This window comes from Gorilla gorilla, chromosome 19 (assembly GCF_029281585.2).
Source record: "Gorilla gorilla gorilla isolate KB3781 chromosome 19, NHGRI_mGorGor1-v2.1_pri, whole genome shotgun sequence".
In the NCBI taxonomy this organism is placed as follows: domain Eukaryota; kingdom Metazoa; phylum Chordata; class Mammalia; order Primates; family Hominidae; genus Gorilla; species Gorilla gorilla.
This window is the reverse complement of record NC_073243.2, coordinates 42,023,759-42,042,381: the sequence shown is the minus strand read 5'-3', so window position 1 is coordinate 42,042,381 and position 18,623 is coordinate 42,023,759. Positions and strand designations below refer to the sequence as shown.

General features: G+C 43.3%; 1 protein-coding gene across 2 annotated transcripts in view; it reads left to right on the top strand.

Moving 5' to 3' along the window:
- The first annotated feature begins 9,375 nt into the window (after positions 1–9,375).
- PIK3R1 (phosphoinositide-3-kinase regulatory subunit 1) overlaps positions 9,376–18,623 on the top strand; it is an 83,072-nt gene continuing 73,824 nt past the window's right edge. The window contains exon 1 of one of the 2 annotated variants that reach the window (XM_031003243.3): positions 9,376–9,622. The gene's annotated coding sequence lies outside the window, so the exon portion shown is untranslated. Of the gene's footprint in view, positions 9,623–15,131; positions 17,328–18,623 lie in introns of those variants that run through there. The other variant, XM_055367061.2, reaches the window with a different exon arrangement.

The window sequence follows — 18,623 nt, the reverse complement described above, 5'->3', positions numbered from 1 at the left end:
CATTTTACATTACCATCACCAGAGTTATAGAGCTGCACCTGTTCCATATCCTTGGCAACACTTGGTATTATCAACCTTTATAATTTTAGCCATTCTAATGGATATGTGGTCATATCTCACTGTGTTTTCTTTTTTAATTCAGAAAGTATTTATTGGGTACCTAGAGAATACAAAATAAGGTCCCTAATATGGTTTGGCTCTGTATCCCCCACCCAAATCTCATCTCAAATTGTAATCCCCGAATGTTGAGAAAGGGACCTGATGGGAGGGGATGGGTTCATGGAGGCAGTTTTTCTCATGCTGTTCTCATGATAGTGAGAGAGTTCTCACTAGATCTGATGGTTTAAATGTGTGGCACTTTCCCTTCATTTATGTTCTCTCTGTCTCTCTCGCTGCCTTTTGAAGTTGTGCCTTGCTTCTCCTTCACCTTCCACCATGATTGTAAGTTTCCTGAGGTGAGGCCTCCCTAGCCATGTAGAACTGTGAGTCAATTAAACCTCTTTCCTTTGTAAATTACCCAGTCTCTGGTATTATCTTTACAGCAGTGTGAAAACAGGCTAACACATTCCCTTTATATATATTTGGCCCTTAATTATTTTTTAAATTTTTATTGAGTTAAAATATATAAGATAAAATTTGCCATTTAAACCATTTTAAGTGTACAGTGTAGTGGTATTAATTACATTCACAATGCTGTTAAACATCACCACTATCTATTCCAAAATTGCTCATCTCAAACAGAAACTGTACCCATTAAGCAATAAATTCCCATTCCCACTCACCCAATCCCATAATCTCTATTTTCAGTCTCTATGACTTCATCTATTCTAGATATTTCACATAAGAAGACTCATACAATATCTGTCCTTTTATGACTGGTTTATTTCATTTAGCATAATATGTTCAAAGTGTATCCATGTTGTAGCATGTGTAACAACTTTCTTCCTTTTTATGGCTGGATAATATTCCTTTGTATAGATACACCACACTTAGTTTATCCATTCATGTTAATAAATACTTGGATTGTTTCCAACTTTTGTGTGTTGTTGAGTACTGCTGCTGTGAACATTGGCTTACAAGTATCTATTTGAGTCTTCTCTCATTATGATTTTAATTTGCATTTCCCCAATGACTAAAGATGTTGAGCTTCTATACATGAACTTGGTTGCCATCCATATATCTTTTTTCTTTTTTCAGAGACAGGGTCTCAGTCTATGGCCTACATTGGAGCCTAGTGGCTGAATCCTAGCTCACTGCAGTCTTGAACTCCTGGGCTGAAGCAATCCTCCTGTCTCAGCCTCCCAAGTAGCTAGGACTACAGGTGCATACCACCACACTCAGCTAATTCTTTCTTTCTTTTCTTTTTCTTTTTCTTTTTTTTTTTTTTTGAAATGGAGTCTTGCCCTGTCACCCAGGCTGAAGTGCAGTGGCGCGATCTTGGCTCACTGCAAGCTCCGCCTCCCAGGTTCATGCCATTCTCCTGCCTCACCCTCCGGAGTAGCTGGGACTACAGGTGCCCATCACCACACCTGGCTAATTTTTTGTATTTTTACTAGAGATGGGGTTTCACCATGTTAGCCAGGATGGTCTCAATCTCCTGACCTCATGATCCGCCCTCCTCGGCCTCCCAAAGTGCTGAGATTACAGGCATGAGCCACCACGCCCGGCAGCTAATTCTTAAATTTATTTTATTTTTTGGAGATACAGGATCTTGCTATGTTGCCTAGGCTGGTGTTGAACTCCTGGCCTCAAGCAATCCTCCAGACTCTGCCTCCCAAAGCTCTAGGATTATAGGCTTGAGACACTGTTTTTGTTTGATTATTTGCTTTGTTTTGTTCCCCTGGCCCTGGAGTGCAGTGGCAAGATCTCAGCTCACTGTAGCCTCTGCCTCCCTCAAGCAATGCTCTTACCTCAGGCTCCTAAGTAGTGGGGACCACAGCCACATGCCACCACTCTCAGCTAATTATTGTATTTTGTGTAGAGATAGGGTTTTGCCATGTTGGCCAGGTTGGTCCTAAACTCCCAGGCTCAAGCAATCTTCCCACCTTGTGTTCCCAAAGTGCTGGCATTACAGGCATGAGCCACCATACCCAGCCCTATATACCTTCTTTCATAAAGTGTTGTGCAAGTCTTTTGCCCATTTAAAAAAAACTGCAGTTTTTTTTTAAATTAAGTTGTAAGAGTTCCTAATGTATTTTAAATACAAGTTCTTTGTTGCATATGTATTTTGAAAATATTTTCTCCCACCGGGTGCGGTAGCTCATGCCTGTAATCCCAGCACTTTGGGAGGCTGAAGTAGACAGATCATGAAGTCAAGAGTTTGAGACCAGCCTGGCCAACATGGTGAAATCTTGTCCCTACTAAAAATACAAAAATTAGCCAGGCATGGTAGCACGTGCCTGTAGTCCCAGTTACTTGGGAGGCTGAGGCAAGAAGACTGCTTGAACCTGGGAGGCAGAGGTTGCAGTGAGCCAAGATTGTGCCACTGCATTCCAGCCTGGGTGACAGAGTGAGACTCTGTTTCAAAAAAAGAAAACATTTTCTCCCAAGATAGGGCTTTTCATTGTCATGACAGTGTCTTTTGAAGATCAAAATTCTCAATTTTAATGAAAGGCCAATTCACTGATTTTGTTTTTTTCTTAAGTTCAAGCTTTTTTGGTCCTGATATTTAAGAAATATTTTCCAAACCTTTTTTTATTTTTAATTTTTTGAAGTGTTAGCTCTTAAATTCAGGTCTATGATCCATTTTAAGTTAATTTTTTATATGGTAGGATATAAGGGTCAAGATTTATTTTGCCTCGCATATGGCTTTCCAGTTGTTTCATGCTCACAGATGTTTTGGCACCACTTGCAGATTGGCATAATGGGTGGTCCTGTTGATCTGTTTCCAGATCTGGCTCTGACTTACCAGACCCTCAGAAGGATAATCTAGGCAGCATTTGCATTCTATTGTTTCAACTGCCACAAATGTAAGAAACTGGTGTCAAGTTTCCTTTCACCCTTCAGACCTTTCTCCCTTACTGAGTGCCCATGATGTACCAGGAAGTCTGATAGCTGCTGTATTTTATACAAAAATAAAAATTCGCTCTTGCTTTCAAGAAAATAGCACAGAAATCTTCTACATTTCATATTTTATCAACTCAGCTGGGATAATTGTATTTTAATTTTTTTCAGGTGAGTATTTTTTTTTTGCAGGTGATTTTGGGATCAGATATTGAGTAAAATTGATCTGAAACTATAACTCATGTGGCTCATTTACTTCCATTCTATACTGGTTGACTTATTTTCAGAGTCTTATTCCTGAAGTATGAGGACTGAAGAGCTAAAAGAGACAAGAATCCCTAGAGCATACATTATGATCAGAGACCTTTGAGTACAGGTGATTATAATCTGACTTGCTCTCTGGGATACATTAAAGTTCCCTCTCCTAATGCTTCAACATGAATAACAGCTTGAAAAAGCTCAGAAACAACAGAATGGGAATTACAGTACTGTTGGTCTTCTGAATTCTTACTATGGTAGTATATTAGTCCATTTTCATGCTGCTAATAAGGATGTACCCAAGACTGGATAATTTATAAAGGAAAAGAGGCTTAATGGTCTCAGAGTTCCACATGGTTGGGGAGGTCTCGCAATCATGGCAGAAGGTGAAAGGCACAGCTTACATGGTGGCAGGTAAAGGTAGAATGAGAGCCAAGCGAAAGGGGAAACCCCTTATAAAACCATCAAATCTTGTGAGACTTATTCACTACCATGAGAACAGTATGGGGGAAACCACCCCCATGATGTAATTATCTCCCACTGGGTCCCTCCCACAACACGTGGGAATTATGGGAGCTATAATTCAAAATGAGATTTGGGTGGGGACACAGCCAAACCATATCATTCCACCCCTGGCCCTTCCCAAATCTTATGTCCTCACATTTCAAAACCAACAGTGCCTTCCCAACAGTCCCCCAAAGTCTTAATTAATTTCAGTATTAACTCAAAAGTCCACAGTCCAAAGACTCATCTGAGAGAAGGCCAGTCCCTTCCGCCTATAAGCCTGTAAAATCAAAAGTAAGTTAGTTACTTCCTAGATTACAATGGAAGTACAGGCATTGGATAAATACACCCATACCAAATGGGAGAAATTGGTCAAAGCAAAGAAGCTAAAGGCCCCATGCAAGTCTGAAATCCACCAGGGCAGTCAAATCTTAAAGCTCCAAAATGATCTCCTTTGACTCCATGTCTCACATACAGGTCATGCCGATATAAGAGGTGGGCTCCCATGGTCTTGGGTTGCTCCACCCTTGTGGCTTTGCAGGGTACAGCCTCACTCCCGGCTGATTTCATGGGCTGGCATTGAGTGTCTGTGGCTTTTCCAGGTGCATGGTGCAGGCTGTCGGTGGATCTACCATTCTGGGGTCTGGAAGACAGTGGCCCTCTTCTCACAGCTCCACTAGGTGGTGCCCCAGTAGGAACTCTGTGTGAGGACTCCAACCCCACATTTCCCTTCTGTACTGCCTTAGCAGAGGTCCTTCATGAGGGCCCCACCCCTGCAGCAAACTTCTGCCTTGACATCCAGGCCTTTCCATACATCCTCTGAAATCTGGGCAGAGGTTTCCAAACCTCAATTCTTGACTTCTGTGCACCCACAGGCCCAACCATGTGGAAGTTGCCATGGCTTAGGGCTTGCACCCTCTGAAGCCACAGCCCAAGCTGTACCTTGGCCCCATTTAGCCACGGTTGGAGCAGCTGTGGAAAAGGTCTCTGGGAAGCCCTAGAGACATTTTCCCTATTATCTTGGTGATTAACATTTAGTGCCTTGTTACTTATGCAAATTTCTGCAGCCAGCTTGAATGTCTCCTCTGAAAATGGGTTTTTCCTTTCTATCACATCAGGTTGCAAAATTTCTGAACTTTTATGATGTGTTTCCCTTTTAAAACTGAATGCTTTTAACAGCACCCAAGTCACATCTTGAATGGTTTGCTGCTTAAACATTTCTTCTGCCAGGTACCCTAAATCATCCCCCTCAAATTTGAAGTTCCACAAATCTCTAGGGCGGGCCAAAATGCCACCAATCTCTTTGCTAAAACATAGCAAGAGTCATCTTTACTCTAGTTCTCACATTCCTTATCTATATCTGAGACCACCTCAACCTGGACCTCATTGTTAATATCACTATCAGTATTTTTGTCAAAGCCATTCAACAAGTCTCTAGAAAGTTCCAAACTTTCCCACATTTTCCTGTTTTCCTCTGAGCCCTCCAAGCTGTTCCAACCTCTGCCTGTTACCCAGTTTCAAAGTCACTTCCACATTTTCAGGTATCTTTACAGCAGCACCCCACTGCTGCTGTAATAATTTACTGTATGAGTCTGTTTTCATGCTGCTGATAAAGACATACCTGAGACTGGGTAATTTATAAAGGAAAGGATGTTTAATGGACTTAGAGTTCCATGTGGCTGGGGAGGCCTCACAATCATGGCAGAAGGAGAAAGGCACGTCTTACACGGTGGCAGGCAAAGAGAGAATGAGCGCCAAGTGAAAGGGGAAACCCTTTATAAAACCATCAGATCTTGTGAGATTTACTCACTACCATGAGAACAGTATGGGGGAAACTGCCCTCATGATTCACTTATCTCCCACCAGGCTTCTCTCACAACATGAAGGCATAATAGGAGCTACAACTCAAGATGAGATTTGGGTGGGGACACAGCCAAACCATATCAGGTAGTAAGTATTCCAGTCAATAATTTTTTCATGTTTCTCTTAATATGTAATTAACCTGCATAACTCACAATAGGTGCAGATTTTAATCTAAGTAATGCAAAGATTCATTCCACTTTCCCACCCCCAACACATCAGTTAGCAGGCAGGAGAAAGAGAAAATAAAAATATTGCATAGAAGACCATAGTGTTTTGCCCCAGGGTTACAAGCATTGATATCTCACCCATTACCAATTCCCAGTCATTGAATGCCTACAGTGTTTGGTTCTGTTAGAGAACAGAACATTTAAAACACTTGACTCTTTAGATCATGAGGCTTACATTCCAAGAAGCCAGTACTCTTCTTGGGTGAATTTTTTTTCCCACTTTATTTTATGATGTGCAGCATCATAACATCACACTAACCTAACCCACATTTCAAAAAAATCACACGAATGTGGCCTAACCTATATTTCAAAAAACGTTGAATTCATTGCCAGCATTCAATAATTGGAAAATAGTCCATAAAAATCTGGATTTTCAGCTTCTCTAGGAAAATTGGAAAATTTGGGCTCACATTCCTGTGCGGTAACAATTAGCTAAACTGTAGTTCAGCTGCCCCCTTTAAGACCAGCCATTTGTACTCTACTGTACCCAGAGGGCTTTCCTAATGGCGCCTTTCTTAAGTGGCTCTTCCAAAGCAGTGGTTCCTAAAATCTGGCTTCCCATTGGAATAATGTGAGGAGCTTGAAAAGTTACTAATGCCTGCATTTCACCCCAGAGATTTTGATGTAATCCATCTGGGGTGCAGACCAGGTATTGAGATTTTTATAAGCTCCTCAGGTATTTGCAATGTGTAGAGAAAACTGAGAACCCCTGTCTAAGATAGGGCTTCTCAAAGTTTAACTTGCATAGGAATCACCTGATAATCTTGTTAAAATGCAGATTTTGATTAAGTATGCCTGGGATAGGGCCTGGGATTCTGCCTTTCTAACAAGCTCTTACATAGTGCCAAAGCTGCTGGTCTATGGGCCTCACTTGAGAAGTAAAGGTCTAAGCCATTTGTATTTCACATTGGCTTTGAACCCTAAGATACATTCTTAGGTTTCAAGTCTAATGAAAGCTAATTCTAGCACTCACAATATTGATGTAGCTGGAATGATGATGCCAAATGAGAGTATCCTACCATACTTTGGGGAGAATTCTTTCTCAGCCTGTAGCTACTCAGCCTTTCTTGACATTGGGGGGTCCTTGACTTCTTATGCCTTGTATGTGACACCCCTGTATCACCCCTTTCGTTGCAAATTGTACGTCTTCTGCTATTTCGAGCTCCTTGCTGGTGTCACTACCTACTGGCCAACAGTTTGGCCATTACTGATTGAACCATGGTGTTTGGGTACTTAATGTGAGTATTTTATTGCAGAGGTTTTCAATCAGTGTTTCCAGAAGCCTTAGAGTAATAGTTCTGAAACCATAGCATGCATCAGATCACTTGGAGAGCTTATTAAAATACAGATTGCTAGGCTCCACCCTCAGCATTCCTGATTCAGTGAGGACAATCTGAATTTCCAACAAATTCTCAGGAGATGCAGATGTTTCTAGTCCAAGGACCCAGAGGTTCTAGACAGAAGGAAGGGAGGTGGTGCAATGGGCCTCTTGGCCTTGTTACATGACTTCTTACCTTATAGTTGTATTTGGGGATTCTAGACTAGATTTTATTAAATAAAAAGATTATTTTTTAAAAAGCTTGAATACTGCTGTTTTGTTGCCTTTGCTTTTGTTTCATAGAAATCAACTGAAGGTGAAAATAAATAAAAATGCTAATACTAGTGATATGGGGAGATATCATCAGTTTAAAACAAATGAAATACTGAATTTATTTAGTATATGAAAAGAGAACCTTATTTTCTTCCCTTGGGACACTCTTTAGACTATGATGAAAAAACGTAAAGGAAACAAAATGTACGCTAGAAATAAATTACTAAAGACTGTGTCTAAATGAGGAGGTGCATTTGGGAATTTTATTGTTTTTAGGTTTGCGGGTGAACAGAATCCCACTGCAATAGTGCATAAGACTCTTTCCAGCTATCTCCAGAAGAAGGAGATAACTAGCAAGGTTTTCACTGTTAGAGTTTGTTCAGAGCGGAACCTAAAGGAAATACTGGGAAGGTCACAGCAGTTTCATCTCAGCTTATTGGATTGGATCAAAGTAATTCTACTGCAAGGCAAGGTATATCATTCCATTTACAGACAGAGAATGCATGAAGTCCTTCATTTCACACAGTAGGTGTGAAGAAGGTACCTTGGTAAATTTCCTATTTGCTTTCAGATAAAGTGTATTCTTAAACATGATGTGGGTAGCTGCCTGTTTTTGTGTCGCCTCTGCAAGAGACATCTTGGAATAATAGAAACACCAGTGTCTGAATAGCCTGAAGTGGAGCTCACTTTTCTGTTAGGTGAGTCACCTTTAAAAATGATATTTTTTAAGGATAAGCGATGAATTTTAGGACGTTCTTCCCTCTACTTCCAACGTCCACAAGAATAAACCACCAAATTCAACATTTTACAGAGGCCAAGTGCTTAGGTTTTGTGTGTTTGTTTTTAAAAGAGTTTTCTTGCAAGGAAACTGGGAGGGAACTATAAAAGGGCTTTAGGCAAACAGGGTGGGCGGGTGCAGGGCTTTAAGCTGCAGAAAGGAGAATCTGGAAAGAGCTTTTAGGAAGCAGATTCTCATATGTTTTAATATGAAAGAGTGGCACACGGGGTGCTGGCATTCCATCTTACCAGCAGTGGAAGGTTTGAACCAACATCAAATTTTTCTGGAGCAACTTAGGTAATTATTACTTGAAGAATCTGCATTTCAAAACTAACACCTTTAAGAGACAATGTAATTCACCTGAGCTTCCCCGCCCCCCCCCCGCCCGCGCCAACCCCGCCCCCGACCCCGCGAACGCCAAGGGGTCCGTGGTTTGCCTGAGTGACCTCCATTTGCTCTGTCATCTCAGGACTAGAAGGCATCAGCCAGCGTACGCCCTCAGAAAACTCTCTTCCCTTCTCGCGGGTCCGCCTGGCTCCCAGAGGCGGCGGTGCCAGGCTGCCGGAGTTAGCCAGCGGCAGGCTGCGGGCGCCCGTCCCTCCGGTTCACCCTTTCACCCCTCCTTCACCCCCGGAGCGCCAGGCGGGTGCCGCGGGTTTTCCGCCCACTCGGAAGGCAGTGCTGGCGAGACCAGGAATTGCAGGGCCTCTCCGCTTTGGCGAGCTTTGGAATCCGAGTCCTCCCCACCCCAGCCACTCTGCTGGGGCGCTAGGGGCTCGAAAAAGCCTGGGGTTGGCTGAAAGACACTCGGATTAGAGACGCAGCCAGCCTCCAGGGAGGTCTGAACTTGTCTTCGACCTCCCCGAACCCCTCCGCCTCTGCGCTGGGAAACGCCCAGCAGCCGGGCGGGCCCGGGACGCGCAGAGCCAGAGCACTCCGCAGCGGAGGCAGCGCGCGGCACGGCCGCCCGGGGCATCCCCGCGGCTGGGGGGCGGAAGGCGAGGGCGGTGGCAGGAAGGGTCCGCCAGGCCTGAGCTCGCTCCCCCACCGCCAGCCGCCAGCTCGGAGGCCCGAGCCGTGCGGGCGGAAAGGGGCGGAGCCGCGGGCTCTGGTTGGTGTGGGCTCGGGGGCGGGGCGCGCGGGGCCGGGCCAGAGGCGGGGCTAGCGCCGGGCTCTGGAGCTGCGGGCGCACGGAGAGGAGTCGCCAGCAGCTGGAGCGGAGTTGGAGGAAGCAGCGGCAGCGGCGAGAGCGGCAGGCTAGCTGTCGGAGACGGCAAGCACGGATCGGGCACGGCCGGCGGGTCGCAGCCGGGCTGGAGGCGCGTCGGAACCGAGCGGGCAGGAGGCCACCGCTGCAGCGCGGGCCCCGCAGAGGAAGGAAGCCGGCGGGCGGGGGAGGTAGGCAGCAGCAGCCCCGGGTGTGTGTGCTCGGGCGGGGGAGGCGGTGCATGTGTGCACGGCTGCCGCGACTCTCTTCCTGTCACTGGCAGCCGCTTCTCCTTCTGCAGAGCCCCGCCGGGGGGAAGCGGGCTGGCCACCGGCCCTCCCCGCCTCCGGCATCTCCTGGCCGCCGGGCAGCACTACCCCCGCGCGCGGCCGGCGTCCTGTGAGATCCCGGCCATCCTGACTCCCGTTTCCCCCGTCCTCCTGCGAGCTGGTCCTGCACGCCGCCGGTCGCATTTGCCCCCGGAGTTGCCGACGAGCTCGGGCTTCCTCCCACCCTCCGTCACCGCACACTTCCGAGGGTCCCCGCTGTCGCCTTGCTGCAGTTTTCCGGGGCCCCTCACCGGAGGAGAGCGCCCTGGCCGCTGCCTTCGTGTTGCGGGAAGGAGCGCTCCCTTCCCCCGTGGCCCTCCAGCTGCAGCCAGGGTCGCTGCCCGGGCCCTTCCCGGGGCGGGCGAGGCGGCGGTGGTCCCCGGAGCTCGTCCCCTAACCCCCGCCTTCCGAAGTTTGCCGCCCTCCTCTTCCGGGGTGGGGGAAGTGCGCCTCGGGGCGGTTGGTCGCTGGGGCCCTAACTCAGCGTTTAGTGCCAGCCAAGCTTGGGCAGGTTGTTGGAGGCATATTTAGTGGGGTCTTGGAACCGCCCGGAAATCCAGCTTTTTGGAACGTGGGGCGAGGCGGGAGGGACCTGCCCAGCAATATGGAGCCGGCTGGGGAGAGCCAGGGAGCGTGCAACCCGGAGCTAAAATATCGTGGGCAATTCTCTGGAAACCACAGCTCTAACACTAGTGAGCTCTAACCACAGCTCTAACCTAAGCTCAGAAACTGCCCCTCAGATCACAAGACAAAGAGAACAGAAAACCTCTGGCCAGGCACTCCTGTACAGAAATACACTTTGATAACCAGAATTGGAGCCTGAAATGCAAGGGTATATGCAGAATGGCTGTTACGTGTTGAATGCAGAATGTGTGTCAACTGGGTTTGGGGGAATTCTGTTTCCCGGGGCGCTATTAATATCGGAAAGGTCTCACTTCCACCGCTAATCCCTTGAGCTGCAGCGCTGTTGGTGTCCGAGTGTGAGTCTGCTCTTTATTTGGGGGCTTCATGATTTTAGGTTTGTTTTTTTTTTTTCTTTTCTTTTCCTCTTTGTCAGCCAGTGCGAAGTACCAATGGATAAAGCAGTTCCGGGTTTTGAATGCAACATAAGATTGTCATTTTGGTGTGATGAGGCTCAAGTTTTAGTAATCAGGAGGGATATTCACAGAGCTTATTGGTCAAGGCTTGATGTGGAGTTACATTTTAATGCTTCATTAGTTCTGTTACGTTTTGGCAACCTTAAAGATGGTTAGATATTAGCTAGGAAGGGTTGGAGTGGGCAGACAGGTTCATTTCTTAAGCAGGCTATTAGAATATTAGATTGTCACAGTTTGAATTACTAGGAATTTGGTGACTTCTGCACAGAAGGCCACAAGTATCTTTTAACATTGAAAAAGGAAGAAAAAGCAACTCACTAGCTGTATAACTTTTTGACAGATTACACTGTTCTTGAAAAACCGTTTAGAAGAAAGCAGATAAGAGTTTTCTTAGGTGCAAAAGTTGATTAAACTTTAGGAAGCAAGTGTTTTTGACCAGTATAAAGAAAATAAGAGTAATGTGTGTGGGGGGCGGGGGGGGTGGGGGGGGGGGTGCGCGCGCGCGCGCGCGCGCGCCTGCGGCTAAAGTTTGGGAAGAAATGTTGGTTCAGAGTTAAGGTTTAAGTTGGAAAGGCCAGTGGAGGAGGCTCCCTGCCTTGCAGAACTGCTGGGTATTGTCACTGCTTGCCTCTTCAGCTTTTATATGCAGGTAGGTACTAGACAGTCATATTACTTTTTCCAGAGAAGTGGATAGATTTTTATGATTGGGAGAAAGTTTAATGTATCTGATACTGGCTTGCAAAGTGTAATGTGCATTTACTTTTAACTTTCATCTTGACTTGGGACCTGTTCTTAGTTGCATAACAGAACTCTGCAGTGTACACACTGCTTTTTGATGTTTTATCTGCTTTTTAAAAATAATGATATCAGTGAGTCTCTTCCTATCCATGATGCTGTATAGTCAGTATAAAAAGCATTTTGTTTCCCATTTATTGAATGTTTTTTCTTTAGCGATTTCTTGAGTTTAAATGTACTAAGCGCAGGAAGTCCTCACAGAATAAAGTTGGTTCTCGGAAACAGAAGTGGAACAAGTTATAGGAATACATATTTTGATTATAGACAGTAATGATGGTGGTATGCGTTTATCTTCTGGTAATGTCAGTTTCACCTAAAGTGATTTTTGAAGGACTTTGAATTGTAAATGCAAACCTACTCAAACTAACCCAAATTTTGTACTGTTAAAAGTGTTGGCCATTTCTTTACATTTTTCCATGAATGTCATATAATTTTTAGGTTGATATGTTGATTGAACATATCAACCTAAATTGATATGTTCAATCAACATATTGGTCGTTCAGGGGAGTATTGTAAAAAGGCATCTACTCTGAAAGATTGTTCACATGATCACTAAAATAGGAACAATTCTAGTTCAGCTTTTATTGTGTTTGCATTTTGTGATTTGCAAAATACATGTTTTATTGAATAAAGAGATGGTGAATGAGCAGGCTGAAAAAAAATTGATTTTTATGCTCAAGTAGAATATAGCCAGTTGAGATAATGTTTGTGTTGGGTTTTAGAATTCTCTCACGTCAAGGCATACACAATGCAGAAGATACTGTATGTTTCATATGAGCTCCTCCAGCTCTCCCTCTTGCAGGGCACAGGGTTTGCAAGTGAAGGCAAGAGAATGAAGCATTTTAATGAAGCCCTGGAAGACTAGAAAGTTAGTTATCAATGGAAGGAATTATCAAGTTAGTTTTTACTTTAGAAAGCAGAATATAAATTATATCACAGCTTTTTATCAAAACTAGGTTGTAATTAATTTTCAAAGCATTCATATCATTTACTGCATTTTCCCATGCCTCCTTTACGTACACCGTAATGCCCTAATGTGATTACTTGCCATGATTCTGCCAATACTTGTATGGAGTTACTTGCTTAAAAGAGTGGCAATTAACGACCACTTCATGTACATTAAGCCACATGAGCTGAAAAAATAGACTATATAGTTACTTATAAACTTGTCTGTATGGCCTTTATTTATCCCCTAGGTGTTAGGTGTTTATTTATTTGAAAGGCTAGAGTGATTGTAGTATAGCGTTATTGGAAAAAATGTCTACTGTAGAAACATCTTTGGAGATTTTATTCTGCTAGCATTGTTTTCCTTAAAGTAAATCAAATACATATCCACAGGCACCTGTAGTCAAAATAGTTGTCAGGTTAATGATCATCCAAGAGAGTATTGAAGTCACAGGAGTCTGGCCAAAGTGTGAAGAGACTCCACCAGTGAGTGTAGTGAGTTAATAAAGCCAAGGTGTCTGGACCAGCCATTCCTTGCCTGTTGTCTTCCTCCTCGGATGTCCCAATGTCCCAGCCTGGGGTTCTGCCCCAGGATCAAGGGCTGTACCATGAGGACACAGCTACTCATCTCTAAATCCTGGGGATGCACACACACATGTACACATCCCTTGGCCTCTCCCAGGCCTCCTTTGTCCTGACCTCTGTAGAGCCGTCCTCTACCTCAGGTAAGGAGAGAACTACATGGGCAAAGTCCACACTCAGCCTTTATCTACTTACTCCTAAAGGGGTTTAAGACAGCGGGAGTTTTATTTTAGCTAGATTCAGGATTCACTTAGAACTGTTTGCAGAGTTAAGAGGCAATGCAGAAGAAAATCCCTCACAAATGTTTGTTCCTCTGTTAAATCTGAATTGTATAAATGGCAGTAGGTGACATTCAATACTAATAGAAATAATAGTAATATAATAGTTGCAGTTTACTAGCTATTTAACTTTAGGCAAAATATTTAACTTTTATCTGCTTGTTTTCTCATCTGTAAAATAGGGATAATTGTCATACTTAGAGTGATTGTAATGGTTAAATGAGTTGATATATGTACAACTCTGAGAACTATGTGCCTGGCACATAGTAAGTACTATGTTGGCATTAATTATCCTAAGCTCCTATTATCAACTATGGAGCGAAGTGCTTTATATATGTCATTTTGTTAATCCTCATAATGACTCTGTGGGGTGTAGGTTTGCTTATAGCTGTCTCACAGATGATAAAACTGTGCCACAGAGAGGTTTAAGTAACTTTCCTGAGGTTACATATTTAGGCACAATCTGACTGGGGCAGCTACCTGAATCTGAAGCTCCGTGTTCATACTAACCTTGCCAAGAAGTTTACAGAATAGCATCTATTTTTCAAAAGAAGAGAGACTTGAAATCATCCCCTTCAGTCCTCTCATTCCTGCCCCCTCAGGTCCTCTTCATTGTGATGATGCAGAGAACCGGAATGGTCAGCCTCATGGCCTTTTCTGGGTGATAGGATCTGTCTGTCCCTCAGGTCTCAGAAGCTACATCACCCTTTCTCCCAGCCTCCGCGTAATGGCTACTGCGTGCCTAAGCGTTGCTGTCACCTGGGCCAGGGTCATTCCTCTGTGTTTCCTGCAGTACCTTCCCCTCATGTTGGCTGCTTTCTGAAGAGCCCTATCTCCTTGTTGTGTTACCTGGGCTTGTGCTACCTGTTCTCCTCTCCCTCGCCCCACAAACATAACACCAAAAGGGCTTGTAGGTGAGAATTACAGCCTATACAGCCTGTTTACCCACACCACACACCCAGCCCTGAGCATGGCAGCATGCAACACATTCTATTTAGTTGGTTGGTTTGGAAATGAATTTGATGTCTATTATTTGGGGTTAATCTGAGCCCATTATTTTCATTTTATTTTAATTGATATAAAATCCACATACCATAAAATTCACCCTAAATTCATCATTTCAAATTGAAGGCAATTTATTATGTTTACTAGGTGCTCTGGGTTGAATGTGTCCCCCAGAGTTTACATGTCAGAAATGTAATCCCTAATGCAACTGTGTTGGGAGGTAGGGCCTAATAGGAGGCTGTGCTCTCTTGAATGGATTAATGTCATTATGGCAAGAGTAGATTAGTTATCTTGGGAATGGGCTTGTTATAAACTCGAGTTTGGCCCTGTCTTGCTGTCTTGCCCTTGCAAGAGGACATAAGATGAAGGCCTTCACCAGATGCTAGTGGCATGCTCTTGGACTTTCCAGCCTCCAGAACCAAATATACTTCTGTTGTTTATAAATTACCCAGTCTCAGGAATTCCATTATAACAACACAAAATGGACTAAGACACTAGGATATTTTAATTTTGTTCATCTTGATTTTCATGATTTCTGGGACACCATGATTTGGAAGGTAAACCATTTTTAAATAATGATTTTTTTAAAGACTGTATGAATTTAGGTGAGGAGCTTGACCTAGACTCTGAACTAGCACACTGAAGTTAAAAAGATGGACTGTAGAGAGATATGGGCTGTGGGCCCAGGAACCCTTCCATACCCTCCTGCCTTGGTTGAAGACCCATTTCGTGCTGCCATCCAATGCCTAACTGCTAATTTCATTGGGAGATAGAATCACATGACTTGCATATATTCTTGATTAATTTAATGTGATTTAAAAATATCCTGTATTCCTGCCTCTCCATCAAGTTTTCCAAATTCTTGTCATTTCTAAATGGAGAATGGAGTAACTCAACAAAGTCAGAGAGGGCTTTTTTGTTTGGCTCTTTGCCAAAATGCCTATAGGTTAGAGGGTTACACAAAAAATCTACTTTACAGCAGTTTTATGTTAAGTAGCTGTGGATTGCTATTTGTCAAACATCAGAAGCAATTTTATTTTGGGGAATAGAAAGAGAATTGCTCTGTATGTTAGCAGGGACAGAAAATATGCTTCTGATTAATGGGATTGCAGGCAGTCATTAGAAGGATTGAAAGACTGGAGAAAAATTCCTTAAACAAAATTTTGAACTTTTGCATATGATATTATATAAGAGTAAGTTAGTTTACTTGTTCGTAGGATTCCTTTATACCCTTTGTTACAATAACTTATGCATGCACTAGCTTGGAGCCTATATCACAAAACCGCCTTGGTTATTTGAAAATATTACATTGTAGATAATGTTATCTACATATAAAAAGCCTTTGCTATGTGAATAATCATGTCAGAACTGGGTAAAAATAGTTTAGTGGGCAGGTATATGTAGTGAAAGAGAATAGAGGCATGATAGAGTGAATCTGAGGAAAAATCATGTTGATTTGGATAGTTTAGGCTCCAGGTCGATCTCGGTAGGGGTGGTGGTTACACAGGTATTGCCAGATACCTCAGGCTGCTGGGTCTTCTGCAGTACTGTGAAGAATTTGAGGATGAGAGAAAAGAGAACTTCCCAGTCCTCTAGATGTGACAGTCCTTGTGGCAGTGCCATATCCCCCCAAGGAGGAGCTGGGTTATTGGAAATTGTTCAGTGGAGGGGCCTGGGATAGTGGCAGGAGGCAGAGGTGCTAAGAAGGATACAGGTGGCAGAAGCGAAGCTCATAGAGCAGAAATAGGCAGGATTCCAGAAGTGGGCAGCCTTCCAGAAGTGGTGTGCCCAGTATGCTTTTATTCACTAGTTTATGGACTTCTGTCACAGGGACACATTTTAATGAAGTCTCTTTGGAAGAAAATTTGCATGGCTGAGATGCTGGGTTTTGGAGTTGATGGAACTGCCGAGTTAAAATAGCTTTTTTGTGTGTGCAGGTAGTGTGAAAGAGCCACATACACTATCAGTAAAGCCGCTGTCTGAGAGAGTTAAAGAGGCAGACAGACAGTTAAGGTTAATTGGAGTGATCAGCTTGTGCAGGCCAGGAACCTGCATCATCCACACCAAAGCAAGTTGAGTTCAGGCAGTAGATGCTAGAGGTGTTAAAAATGGGACTTATGGAGCTAGACTGCCTGGATCTGAATTCTAGTTCCTCTTCGCAATTGCTAAGTATTATCGTGACAGAGATATTCTCTGTCCTATGTTAAGTGAGACTACTGATAGTACCTGTTTTTATATAGTTATCTACACACACACACACACATACATATATGACTATATATATATATGACTATATATAACTATATATAGTCAGCATCATCATATCATCTAATACTAATTGGGAGCTATATGTGTACAGACTCAATCATCATCATCATCATCATCATCATCATCATCATCATCATCACCACCCAATACTTAACCGGAGTTTTATGTGGATTAACCCATTCAGTCCTCAAGAATGACAGACGTCAAAATGGACATGGCAGTCAGGAGAAAGTGTACAATGTGCAAAAGAGTAGGGGTGGCTGCCTTCTCTGTCTAGCTAAGGGCTCTCTACATCTTATCACCATGCGGTCCAGTCCCCACCCCAGTGACTTGACTGCTCTCCTTTTTTTTTTTTTTTTTTTCTCACAACATTGCCCTCAGACCACTTAATTGACACTGACTAATGGCTGGCCTTGAATTAACGTCTGCATCAATGGATGGATGCCCTGTTTGTATCCATCTTCCTGGCCTTACTTTGGGGTCTCAGAAGACAGAAATGGTGTGTTCTATTTACCATCCTAGAGTCATAGAAGATTTGTGGTTCTTTTTATCAGATGAGGACCCAGAATTCTGCACAGGATTCTTCTTACCCACAAGGTAAGGTTCTTCTTACAGGTGGCAAGGGAGAGAGAATTTGTAGAGACCTTTAGTTCTCTGTCACTTCAGACAGGGATTGCCTCTCTGGTGTCTAGCCTCTAAAAGTCATCATGTTCCTTAGGTTTCTATTTCCCTTTGCACAAATTTAGCCTCAGGCAGACTCAAGCACAGCTTTTAGGTTTGTAAAACCTTGACAAGTCCTGGAGCCTTTTCTTAATACAGAGCCCCCTGGCAAGGAACAGCTTCAGAGGTAAGCTGTGAGCAGGGGCTTGCTTGATGGTTCCTGGAGGATTGAAGATGGGGAAGAGTTTGTTCATTATACTTCCCATTCTATTAAGAATCCCACCAAACTGGCCCACTGGGTGGCTGGAATAGAGGAAGTGTTAGGAAGCAGCTGGCATAAAGATCTACCCAGCCTACTGGTTGAGGATTTTTTTTCCCCCCTAAAAGACATACATTGCCAGGAAAAGCTAACAAAAATTTCAAGGCAGATTTGGAGGAATTAAACTATTCTTAGGCACATTGCCTGGTTTCTAAGCATTTAGGGATATGTAAATGTTCATGTTCTTTAGAGGTCTCTGTCTCTTTTGTACAGAGTACATTAGTACTAAAAATGAGATTTGCTAGTTCTACATTTTCATGTGAATTTATGCAATGAATATTCAATTTGATTCTGGATCTTTCAAAAGGAAAGGCTTTCTTTAAACAAATAATATAGCTTATTTTTCTGATATGCTCTATTGGTTGCTTTGATATTTTTCTCCGACAACTGAAATGCAAAGTAGAGTACTATCCCCAATTAATATTCTTGCTCCACAAAGACTTCCAGTGTTTGTTTTTGCTTCTTTTAATATGTAACTCTCCTAAGTGTGTTATTGTATTACAGCTAAGAGGCTTTACCCATGTAAAGTTGAATACTTTACACTTCTGAATGCCAACATAACGATGAATCTATGATTAGATTTTGCTTCTTAAGATGCCTCCACTGACGAGTGCCTGTAATATTAAACTTCTAAAGTGTTCCACTCTTTAAAACTTATAAAAGCTCTCTTTGATATAGCCCACTGAAATTGTGTGGCTATTGTTTTTATTGCTTTATTGTGCAGCCAGCTTAACTGAAACCTTTGGGTGGCTTTTACTCTTTATAATAAAGATAACATTGAGAAATGCCTGGAGTACAAAGTGTATATGTGTACATGCCGTTCTCAGCCATCTACTCTTAGTAACTCTCTAATCCCCTTGCCTCCACTATGTTTAAGAACAAAAAAGAAAAACACTTACATTTCACATTTCCTC